Here is a 12,261-nt window from a genome sequence, read left to right on the forward strand (position 1 = left end):
CAGTTTCTTAATTGCTCTATGCCTCAGTTTTCTCATCTGTAACATGGTGATAATAGTCATATTAGCCCCAGAATGTTGTCATGAGGAGTGATTGCTTTAATATTTTTGGAGTGCTTTCAACAGTATCCAGAACATGGGCAGTACCTTGGCTCAAGGAATAGGGCACGGGCCCCATATACCAGGAGTGGCAGGTTACAGCTTGGCCCCAGCCAAAACTGTCAAAAAAACAACAACAAAAAAACAGTATCCAGAACATGGTAAATGGCAGCATTTGGGTGCTACTTGTTACCATTGCCTCTTTTTTTTTTTTTTTGGCCGGGGCTGGGTTTGAACCCACCACCTCCAGCATATGGGACCGGTGCCCTACTCCTTGAGCCACAGGCGCCGCCCCACCATTGCCTCTTAATGCACCTAATTCTTATTTGCTAGGGCTCGAAAGTCACTTTATCTCTTAATTTCATGAATATAGTGTGCCTATTTCTTCTTATTTTTAGTTAACCATCATGCATACATTTTAAAACAATTTGATAACATTTGTTATCTTCACAAATTATTATTTTTTTTTTTTTGAGACAGAATCTCACCAGAGTCACCCTTGGTAGAGTGCCGTGGCGTCCCAGCTCATAGCAACCTCAAACTCTTGAGCTTAAGCTATCCTCTTGCCTCAGCCTACCAAGTAGCTAGATCTACAGGTGCCCGCCACAACATCTGGCATTTTTTTTGTTGTTGTTGTCATTGTTGTTTAGCAGGCCCAACTGGGTTCAAACCCACCAGCCCCAGTGCATGTGGCCAGCACCCTAACCACTGAGGTACAGGGGCTGTGCCATCTTCAGAAATAATCTTTATTGCTGTGGTACCTGGAGAAAAAATTCAGAGTGAGAACTCAGCATTCTCCATCTCTTTGCTCCCTTCTTTCTCCCTGCCTTGTACTAAGGGGTTTCTCTAGTCTTCACATGAAGTCCATAAAGGTGTTCCTTGCATAAGCAGAGGCATTGGAAGGGTGGCCGTCAGATGCATTTCCTATAGGATAAATTGGGTGCTGGGGGTCCCTAAGTGTAAGGGCCTACTCAGAATGAATTTCCCTACATTTTCCCAAAGCCAATCCTATCCATTATTTCCAATTGCAGAAAAGAAAAGGTTACTCCATGAACAAAATTACTAAAAATATTTTGAAGCTACTAAGAGAGAGAATGGCTCTTCCTGGCTTTGCTGCTTCCTGAAATGTGACTTTCAGCATGCCACTTCCTCTTCTGGGGCTTTGGTTCCCTCCACCACACAGTGCCTGGATGAGTTATGTGGGCTCTAAGTTCACTCCTGTCTGGTCCCCAGAGAAGGCCAGGTCTGTGACTCTAGGGACTTTCATCTCGTGGCAGTTCAGAAAGCAGTTACATTCTGCAAATAATGACATCTGCAAAACTCTTTTGTATTTTGTGTTTCTGGTCACCACATGGAGTTAGAAGAAGTTTATGTGAGAAAAGGGGCAACAGGTTCTTGTGAACAGAGCCCTTCTATTCATTCTTTCAAAAAAAGACTTTTTTTTTTTTTTTTTTTTTTTTTTTTTGTAGAGACAGAGTCTCACATACCGCCCTCAGGTAGAGTGCCGTGGCATCACACAGCTCACAGCAACCTCTAACTCTTGGGCTTACATGATTCTCTTGCCTCAGCCTCCCGAGCAGCTGGGACTACAGGTGCCTGCCACAACACCCGGCTATTTTTTTGTTGCAATTTGGCCGGGGCTGGGTTTGAACCCGCCACCCTCGGCATATGGGGCCGGCGCCCTACTCACTGAGCCACAGGCGCCGCCTCAAAAAAAGACTTTTATTGACAGTGTGCCAGGTGCCAGTGGCTGGGGATCCAATAGTGACAAAAACAAAGAAAAACCTTTCATAAAGCTCATATTTTAGTTGGAGAAATGGGTAAAAAACAAGAGTGACAGTCAAGTTTTAAATATATTTTTTTCTCTAAAAGGTAAAAGTAAAGCACGAAAGTGCATATGAAATGTTGAGCAGGGTAATTAGAACCAGGACAAGTATCTTCATATTCCTCACTATTTTTTAGCCTAAAAAGTAGAAGTAACAATATAAAGTTGATGAACATGATACAAAAAATAGTTGTTTGTCCAGTAAGTGTCCGTGAACACACACACACACACACACACACACACACACACACTCACTGCTGTGAACAGATGCTGACAAGAAGAGATCAGGAGGTATAAAAATAATACTTTCTGATAGCTACAAGATAAGAAAATAGAGTCAATTTCCACCAAGCCTCTGCTATTAGTAATGTCCTTTAATTGTCATGTGTGTGTATGTGTGCCTCAGTGCGTGTGCACACATTCAACTGCGTGGTCGTGGGAGAGAGAGAATGCATAGATATTGCTGTTTCCACTAAAGAAACTCTCCACAAAGTTTGCAGGAAGACGTCCTAGTATTCACAGAAGTAGAATCCAAAGTATTGTTAACAATTTTAGTTTCTGTCTTGATTGAGGTTTGAGTTGTTTCCATGTGAATGAGATGGGAAGGATACATACTAGCCAGATCAGAAGATTGTTCACAGCCATCATCTCTAGCAATGTTATAAAATATGGACATGAAAACTTACACTATTGTTTTGTGAGATGCCTTCTTCACAGCTTATCCTGGAGTCGGGTATGTATATAGACAGCTTTCATGTATGCAAATTGGCAGGGGGGTCCACTAACAAGGAGTTAGGAATGAAAACTCTAACTATCTGCAAGAAGGGCAAAGATTCATACAGAAAACTTTTGAAAACAAACCGAATTTGGTCAATTTGCACCATCCCTTAAAAATAAAATGCTAGTGTACCCAGCCGCCAATTAGACTGCAGTGGTTGTTTCATTCCATCTCTTAGTCAGATAGCTTTGTGCTTCAGAAAGTAGATTTTCTTCCCCCAAATTAAAAAGCTAAAATGAGATTAAGATATAAAATGATGTGTTGCTGGTAAACCTCCTTTACTGTAAGATCTTGCATCAACTATATCTTTATTAAATTTGTGTAATGAAGGAATTTCTTTTTAGCTTGCCAATTTATTTTATAATATTCGGATAAATACAGTAAAGTCCATGGCATACATAGTGTCTTATATTGAAAACTCATCAGTTTCCTGCCCCAGTAAAATTCCATATAACTTACCTTCTTAATTCTCTTTCCAGAATAACCAAGACATAAACAAAGGGCTGAGTACCGCCCCGCCCAGTAACAAGTGAATGCAGCTCTGCAAGTGACACTCAGAGCTAATATCGCTTTTATTCTCTTATTTAGTTTTCATTTCACTACAGAACTCAGGAGCCAACACCTCCAGTTAAAACTCAGGTCAGTATTTTGTTGTAATCAATAAAAGTGACTTTCCTCCTCATGTCTTTTTTCCCTTCCTGGTTAATATGTGCAGCCAAGTAGCAAAACTGGGATCTGCAGACCCCCACTTCCACCCCCTCGTAGCTTCCTAGGGGCTTTTCTCTAGAGCTGCAGAAGTCATCTCTCTCCCTCTCTGTGGTGGCTGGCAGATCTAAAAATTTAGAAAATAAATCACAGAAAAGAAAAAATAAGAAAGAAATAACTTTTTATTATGAACGTAAACAGATGTCCAAGAAGAGCCTGGTGAGTACTGTGCTCTCTCCACATTGTTCCTTACACTGTCTATTTTTAAATTTGTATTTTGTATATAGATCATTCCCCCAGTAATGATCCATGGATGTGCACCTCCCATGGCCATGATGATGTGTGTGTGCAATGGAAATAATAACCATCATCTTTAACTTTCTTTTTTTTTTCTTTTTATTGTGGGGGATTCATTGAGGGTACAATAAGCCAGGTTACACTGATTGCAATTGTTAGGTAAAGTCCCTCTTGCAATCATGTCTTGCCCCCATAAAGTGTGACACACACCAAGGCCCCACCCCCCTCCCTCCTTCCCTCTTCTGTCCCCCCCATAACCATAATTGTCATTAATTGTCCTCATATCAAAATTGAGTACATAGGATTCATGCTTCTCCATTCTTGTGATGCTTTACTAAGAATAACGTCTTCCACGTCCATCCAGGTTAATACGAAGGATGTAAAGTCTCCATTTTTTTTTAATGGCTGAATAGTATTCCATGGTATACATATACCACAGCTTGTTAATCCATTCCTGGGTTGGTGGGCATTTAGGCTGTTTCCACATTTTGGCAATTGTAAATTGAGCTGCAATAAACAGTCTAGTACAAGTGTCCTTATGATAAAAGGATTTCTTTCCTTCTGGGTAGATGCCCAGTAATGGGATTGCAGGATCAAATGGGAGGTCTAGCTTGAGTGCTTTGAGGTTTCTCCATACTTCCTTCCAGAAAGGTTGTACTAGTTTGCAGTCCCACCGGCAGTGTAAAAGTGTTCCCTTCTCTCCACATCCACGCCAGCATCTGCAGTTTTGAGATTTTGTGATGTGGGCCATTCTCACTGGGGTTAATGATATCTCAGGGTTGTTTTGATTTGCATTTCTCTAATATATAGAGATGATGAACATTTTTTCATGTGTTTGTTAGCCATTCGTCTATCGTCTTTAGAGAAAGTTCTATTCATGTCTCTTGCCCATTGATCTATGGGATTGTTGGCTTTTTTCATGTGGATTAATTTGAGTTCTCTATAGATCCTAGTTATCAAGCTTTTGTCTGATTGAAAATATGCAAATATCCTTTCCCATTGTGTAGGTTGTCTCTTTGCTTTGGTTATTGTCTCCTTAGCTGTACAGAAGCTTTTCAGTTTAATGAAGTCCCATTTGTTTATTTTTGTTGTTGTTGCAATTGCCATGGCAGTCTTCTTCATGAAGTCTTTCCCCAGGCCAATATCTTCCAGTGTTTTTCCTATGCTTTCTTGGAGGATTTTTATTGTTTCATGCCTTAAATTTAAGTCCTTTATCCGAAAAAGCATTTGATAAAATCCAGCATCCTTTTCTAATTAGAACACTGAAGAGTATAGGCATAGGTGGCACATTTCTAAAACTGATTGAAGCTATCTATGACAAACCCACAGCCAATATTTTACTGAATGGAGTAAAACTGAAAGCTTTTCCTCTTAGAACTGGAACCAGACAAGGTTGTCCTCTGTCACCTTTACTATTCAACGTAGTGCTGGAAGTTCTAGCCAATACAATTAGGCAAGACAAGGAAATAAAGGGAATCCAAATGGGAGCAGAGGAGGTCAAACTCTCCCTTTTTGCTGACGACATGATCTTATACTTAGAGAACCCCAAAGACTCAACCACAAGACTCCTAGAAGTCATCAAAAAATACAGTAATGTTTCAGGATATAAAATCAATGTCCACAAGTCAGTAGCCTTTGTGTACACCAATAACAGTCAAGATGAGAAGCTAATTAAGGACACAACTCCCTTCACCATAGTTTCAAAGAAAATGAAATACCTAGGAGTATACCTAACGAAGGAGGTGAAGGACCTCTATAAAGAAAATTATGAAATCCTCAGGAAGGAAATAGCAGAGGATATTAACAAATGGAAGAACATACCATGCTCATGGATGGGAAGAATCAACATTGTTAAAATGTCTATACTTCCCAAAGCAATCTACCTATTCAATGCCATTCCTATCAAAATACCAACATCGTACTTTCAAGATTTGGAAAAAATGATTCTGCATTTTGTATGGAACCGGAAAAAACCCCGTATAGCTAAGGCAGTTCTCTGTAACAAAAATAAAGCTGGGGGCATCAGCATACCAGATTTTAGTCTGTACTACAAAGCCATAGTGCTCAAGACAGCATGGTACTGGCACAAAAACAGAGACATAGACACTAGGAATCGAATTGAAAACCAAGAAATGAAACTAACATTTTACAACCACCTAATCTTTGATAAACCAAACAAGAACATACCTTGGGGGAAAGACTCCCTATTCAATAAATGGTGTTGGGAGAACTGGATGTCTACATGTAAAAGACTGAAACTGGACCCACACCTTTCCCCACTCACAAAAATTGATTCAAGATCTTTAACTTTCTTACTATAAATTTGAGTTACCCTCAGCAGTTTGGTTAGGTAAATATCTGTGGCATATGATTGATGGAATTTGGGGGAAGGTCATAGAATATAATTTTTAATTCAGGTGCCCTTTCATGGCAACTGAAATTTTACCATTAGAAAGTCACTTATTTATATATGCAAGGCTCTCCAAGTTTTCCAGAGGATCCCTAAGAAAGCAAATACTCATAAAGATATTTTTCTGTCTAAGAGCCAATCAGTATTATGGGTCTAGGAAGGGGATTAGATAGGGAGGAGGATATTATCAAGACCAAAAAGAGCACCAAGAAGGGAGAGAGAACAGAAGGGGAAAGACAAGCTCTGTGACACAAATTAACTTTTGCTCTAAACCAGAGCACCAAGGGTATTCATGAGGACTAGATAAGGACAGCTGGGTATGCCTGCATGCATATGAACAGTTCCAGACATACAAGAAAATAGAAATTCATGGGGGAGGAAAGGGGCAGGGTGCTGCTCTTCTACTTGGTCCCCTGGATTAGAAAAACTCAGAAAAACTGCACCTGGGGAGCAAGAAGGATGGGCCGGAGCTGCTTCCAGGATGATGCATTCCACATTAGGAATACAGAGTGCTGGAGGTTCAAGGCCTGTCCAAGTCTGATTTGCCCTAGGGAGATAACTTTAAGTGATGTGTTGAAATTGAAACTTGTGATCAAGGCAAGCAGCTCTTTATTGGAAACATAAAATTTCAAGTTTAGGCTCGGAAACGGATTTTGCTCTGAAAATTAAACCCATTTGTAAGGGAAGTGAGTCACAAGGAATGCACATAGCCCTGGGCTCTGCAAATATTCCTCTGTTGTTGGTGTCTGGTACTGAGTCTTAACCTTCTCCGTGCCTCTTTGTTGTAGGTTCCTCCCATGCATCCTTCAATGCGTCTGGCTGCCAAGCTCGCCAACAGACAGATGAAAAGATTTCTGCAGCGAGTATGTGCTTTTTTCCTTCCTCTGTAGTTTTATGCCATTTAAGGTTCATTTATCCTTGGGGTTCACTTTCATTCTCTCCTTGAATCTCGGTCTTGGGAGGGAGCTCTGGGCAGAGAAGTGGTCCTGTGAACTTGAACTTGCACAAATTCCTTGACCCCTTTAAGCCTCAGTTTCCTCCACGGTAACACCCAGAGGTGGCTGGAAGGACGCAGCATGGTTCTGCTCGTCTCCTCTTTTGGCCTTTTTCATCTCTCAGTTTGGTTTTGCTTTTGTGTTGTTTTGTCACTTACTTAGTTCCTTCCACCTGACATGAAATGTGCCCCAGTGATATCCTCTGTTCCCTATTGCCCTGCCCACCATTTGTCTATTTCTCAGAGCTTTTTATTTTTTTTATTTTTTGAGACAGACTCTCACTTTGTGGCCCTGGGTGGAGTGTCACGGCGTCACAGTTCACAGCAACCTCAAACTCTTGGGCTCAAGCGATTCTTTTGCCTCAGCCTCCCTAGTAGCTGGGACTACAGGCGCCTGCCACAACGCCTGGCTGTTTTAAAAGATGGGGTCTTGCTTTTACTCAGGCTGGTCTCAAAATTCTGGCAATCCACCCACCTCAGCCTCCCAGAGTGCTGGGATTACAGGTGTGAGCCACTGTGCCCAGCCTTATTCTCAGAGCTTTTTAAAGTTTTTTTTTTTTTTAATTTTTAAGTTTAGAAATTACTAGTTTCAGTAATGTCTATTCAAAGTGTTGATGAAAGTTTTATTGCATGGTAGTAAGGACAAAAAAAGAAAAAACATATTTCTTTTGGATGTTCTATCCCCAGGTAGGGTGACCAACTAGTCCCAGTTTGTCTAGGACTTTCCAGGTTTTAGTTTGGAAAATCCCAAGACTTCTAGTCTCTGGGTATCTGGCTGGTCCTTCTACTCACAGGCAGCAGTTTGTCTGATCCCCTGCTGACTGCAGGCTTCCAGGTGCAGTCTGACTCTATTCTTATGCCAGATTCACAGGCAAAGAACATGCAAAGAACATGCGGAAGCAATCCATTTCAAAGTTGGTGCCATTAGGAGCAGCAGGCAAACTTAACAGAGCTGGACACAAGGTGGTAACTCAACCAGGAAAGCAAACCTGCCTTCCCCATTGGGAGCTTGTGATTGGCCACCGTCAGCCATTCTCCCCAACTGCTTTTGTGCTGTAGACTTCTGACTACTTTAGGATGGAAGCAGGGAGGGGCAGGATCACCAAGGCCAACTGCAGGGTTGTAGGTGTGGTTCCTCTTGAACTAAACTAGGCGTCCTCAAACTTTTTCAACAGGGGGCCAATTCACTGTCCCTCAGACCGTTGGAGGGCCGGACTATAGTTAAAAACAAACAAACAAACAAAAAACTATGAACAAATTCCTGTGCACACTGCACATATCTTATTTTGAAGTAAAAAACAAAACGGGAACAAATACAATTCACACCACTTCATGTGGCCCGCAGGCCGCAGTTTGAGGACACCTGAACTAAACCATGCCCATTCCCTTGCAGGGGTCGGGGGCTGCTGCAGCGGGCTTTAGCAAGAAGGTACGGGAGCCCCGTGGACAACACAACCCTAAAGAAAGCTCCATGTGAGAAGGGCAGGGCAGGACTTGGAGCTGGCCACCCTGTAGCTCCTCCAGACTACTTCTGGGAAGAACTGGTCTCACACATGACCCTGAGAATCTTCTGCTGAGCATCTTCTAAATTCAGGTTTCCCTGGGGCAGAAAGGAACCATGGGGTAATGCCCCTGGCTTTAATATTTCATCTCCAGTCTTGTAAATGAGTTTCCTGGGGCCATCTGCTTCTGAGAATTTGCTTCTCTGGCTCAGGGGCCCACATGCCATTGCACAAACTCAGGCCAGCACTGCCAGCTCACAAATACCATATAATAATAGTTCTCAAACTTGAGGGTGCATCAGAGTTACCTGGTTAAATTTCAGATTTCTGGGCCCCACCTCAGAGGTTCAGTAGGTCTGGACTGGGGCCAAGGATTTGTATCTCTAACAAGTTCCCAGGTGGTGTTGATGCTGCTTCTCTGGGACCACCCCTTTTGAAAACTATCCCCACAGATATTTTCGAGGCAATATGATTGCATAATGGTTTATGTTTTTGTGTTGCAGGATCAAGCTGCCACCTTGGGACGACCATTTTTCCTTTTCAGGGTATAACATGTTTCCTCATCTCTGTTTTCTGACTGATTCACTGCAACCATCCCAATTATGAAGTCACTGCAGAATGGGCAGAATTGTTCACTGCCCGGTGAACAATTGTGGGGACTCTCACCCTTCACTGGCATGTCTCAAAGTCAAAATCTCTTCCTCCAAGCTTGTAAAGGAAAGGTCCAACATGACAGAGGCTGAGTGCAGCAGAGTTGGGGGGAAAGGAGTCTTACTGATGGACAGACATGGAGGCAGACCAGGGTCTGAGTTTGTGTTTCAGAACAGCAGTCCCCAACCTTTTGGACCAGTTTCAAGGAAGATAATTTTTCTGCAGACCAGGGTTGGGGGATGGTTTGGGGGTTATTTAAGTGCATTGCATCTCCACCTGGGATCATCAGGCATTAGATTCTCATAAGGAGCGTGCAACCTAGATCCGTCCCATCCACAGTTTATAGTAGCATTCATGTGCCTATGAGAAGTTAAGGCTGCCACTGATGCACTGATCTGACAGGAGGCGGAACTCAGGTAGAGGTGTGAGTGATGGGGAGTGGCTGTAAATACAGATAAAGCTTCACTCTTCTGCTGCTCACCTTTTGCTGTGTAACCTGGTTCCTAACGGGCCATGGACCTGTGCCAGTCCATGGCCAGGGGGCTGGAGACTGCAGTTTTAGAGCAGTAACATATAGGCCACATGGCTCCCAAACACACTGGCAGGAGCAGTCTAGGCACCACCCTCCCACCTTCCTAGGTAACACAGAGATCGCAAGGGTCACAGAGCCAGAAGTCGTCTTTTAGTGTTTGCTCTGCCATTCCCTAGCTGTGCTCAACCCCTGAGAGCCTCAGTGTTTGTGTAGAAAACTGAGTAAATCAGACTGGATCTGTGCCCCCAAATTGCATTCTGTAAATCACTGGTGCTAACAGGTACTCCATAAAATCAGATAAGATTGGAAATCCCTGCACCCATCACAGGCTCTAGAAGTCCTGTGGAAACAACCTTGTTCCACTCACCTTAATCATTTGTTTCCTAAACTTATTTGACAATGGAGACTCTTCATATACCTTCCCCACTTCTATCACATTACCCCTGTTTAGTCTGCATGACCTGTTACTCTCTGGAAAGTACTTTGAGAAGCAGTAGGTCCTTATGGTGTCTCCAGGCTGAACATCCTGACAGGTGGTCTGTGGGTCTTCTCATCACACCAGCACAGGCTAAGGGGTAGAGGGCATGGGGCGGGGGGTAGATGATGTTGGATCCCAGGAGTAGCAGGAGTCCTAGAGCACTTCCCCAGAGCACCTATGGACTAGCACTAGCATAGGGCAAGGCTCACCAAGTGGGTCCCAAGGAGGAGGAGCGAAATCCTGGTTAAAGAAAGAGGCCTTAGCACTCAATACATACAGGAACTGGACTAAGATACAGGCCCCAGACAGTTGCGTCTCAGTATCTGTAAGCCACTGCTTTTTTTTTTTTCAGCCAAGGAATGGAAGAAACATTGAGGACACAGCTCAGTAGATAGTCCAAGGTCAGCTTCATTGCAACTTTTGTTTCACAAGCAAATATTATGTGCCTGATTAGAGGGAGTGAGAGGCAGCCAGGGGACCCTGTGGAACCCCCAAGGACCCGACCTCTTCTTCTTTCCTGACCACAGCATCACAGAGACCCCCACTCCTGTATGGCAGAAGCAGGATGTCCTGGGCAACACTGCAGCCTTCACTTCTGTGACTTCTCTCCTGGCCCCTCTGACAAGGAAAACCCAGCACTGTATGCTTGGGTGGTACACCAAGGAGCCCCTGGAAGATACCAGGCTTCCCATAGTGGAAACCTTTCTAAGTTCAGCCAGGCAAAGCTGTTCTCTCCAGCCCAATGATGCTCTGAGATCCAGAGTTTAAGTCTGGGGAGATTCCTTGGCCTTTGGGCCTATGGAAGAGGAAATCCATGCACCAGGGCAGCTTTGAGACTCCTCTCTATGTTTCATGATGATATGGACCCAGGGACATGTCCCAGTCCCATGGGTGCTGCCAGCGGGTAGCAGCAGTCAGGGCCCCTATATCCCAAGGTGCTGAATAAAGCTGTCCCACCACTAGGGAAAAAACACCCAGCAAACACAAGGGGAAGGTGATCCCTGAGGCCACAGCACTTATACCAATCTAATAGCCTAATTAGATACTGCAAAAACAAATCTTGTAAGTACTGATTGCCAGAAAGTGATCTGGGCTTTTATGACATGTCATGTTGAGGTGTAATTGTTAGATATATTATATAATAGCATGCCCATGGCCTTGTCTTGTCTTCTGAGAATGATTTAACCTGAGTCGTATATTATTCTTTTCTTTTTCAGAATTCAATAGCACAGGAAAGCCAGATCTGATGAGGCCATTCAGTGATTGTTTTGAACAAAAATGTCAAATTTCCTTCTGCAAACAATAAAGATCTTGCTCTGTGTTCACTAGAATATTTAGTTGTATAAAAATAAAGTAGCACCGTGTGATACTGTGAAATATACAGAAGTATTTGGGCCTCCTCTGATTTCCGGGCATATCTTCAAAGTGATAAGCATCTTTTGTATGCTAATGAGTTGACTGGTGACTGGCAGCACCTCTGTATTTTAGGATGGGGGCTGGTCACCAGAAAGACCAAGGCGGGATTAGAAGGTTGGGATTTTGAGCCTTACACCTCAACCTCAGGGGAGGGAGGAAAGGCTGACGGTCAAGCCCATCACCAATGGCCAATGATTTAACCAGTCATGGCTGAAATAAAATTTATTAATTCAAACTTAAAAACTGTTGGAACTTTAAGTTATTTGAGCCTTGAATGAAATGCAATTGCATGGTCTGAGTCACATAGCATGTAGCTGCAATTTCTGCTTCTCCAATTATAGATTAATTCTCTTCCTTCGTTTTTGTTCTATAAAATGACTAAGAATGAGTGGTGCCAGATATAAGACCCCTCCCCTCTTAATTATTGGCTTTTTGTTATGGGTTAACTTTTTCCTGTATTGCACTGACTCAGACCAGATGGTGCAAAAGACCCTACGACTATTACATTCTCCATGTGGAATATTAAATACCCTTCTTGAAAGAGAACACAGCCTATAAACAATCAAACCGTTGTAAC

General features: G+C 43.0%; 1 long non-coding RNA gene across 1 annotated transcript; it reads left to right on the top strand.

Annotated features, from left to right (window-relative positions):
- Window positions 1-8,293: 8,293 nt before the first annotated feature.
- Window positions 8,294-11,744, top strand: LOC128584173 (uncharacterized). The gene is made up of 3 exons (XR_008379644.1): window positions 8,294-10,669; window positions 10,796-10,908; window positions 11,486-11,744. It is a non-coding gene; the product is annotated as an uncharacterized LOC128584173 (long non-coding RNA).
- Window positions 11,745-12,261: the final 517 nt, after the last annotated feature.

Source organism: Nycticebus coucang, chromosome 4 (genome assembly GCF_027406575.1).
Source record: "Nycticebus coucang isolate mNycCou1 chromosome 4, mNycCou1.pri, whole genome shotgun sequence".
NCBI lineage: Eukaryota > Metazoa > Chordata > Mammalia > Primates > Lorisidae > Nycticebus > Nycticebus coucang.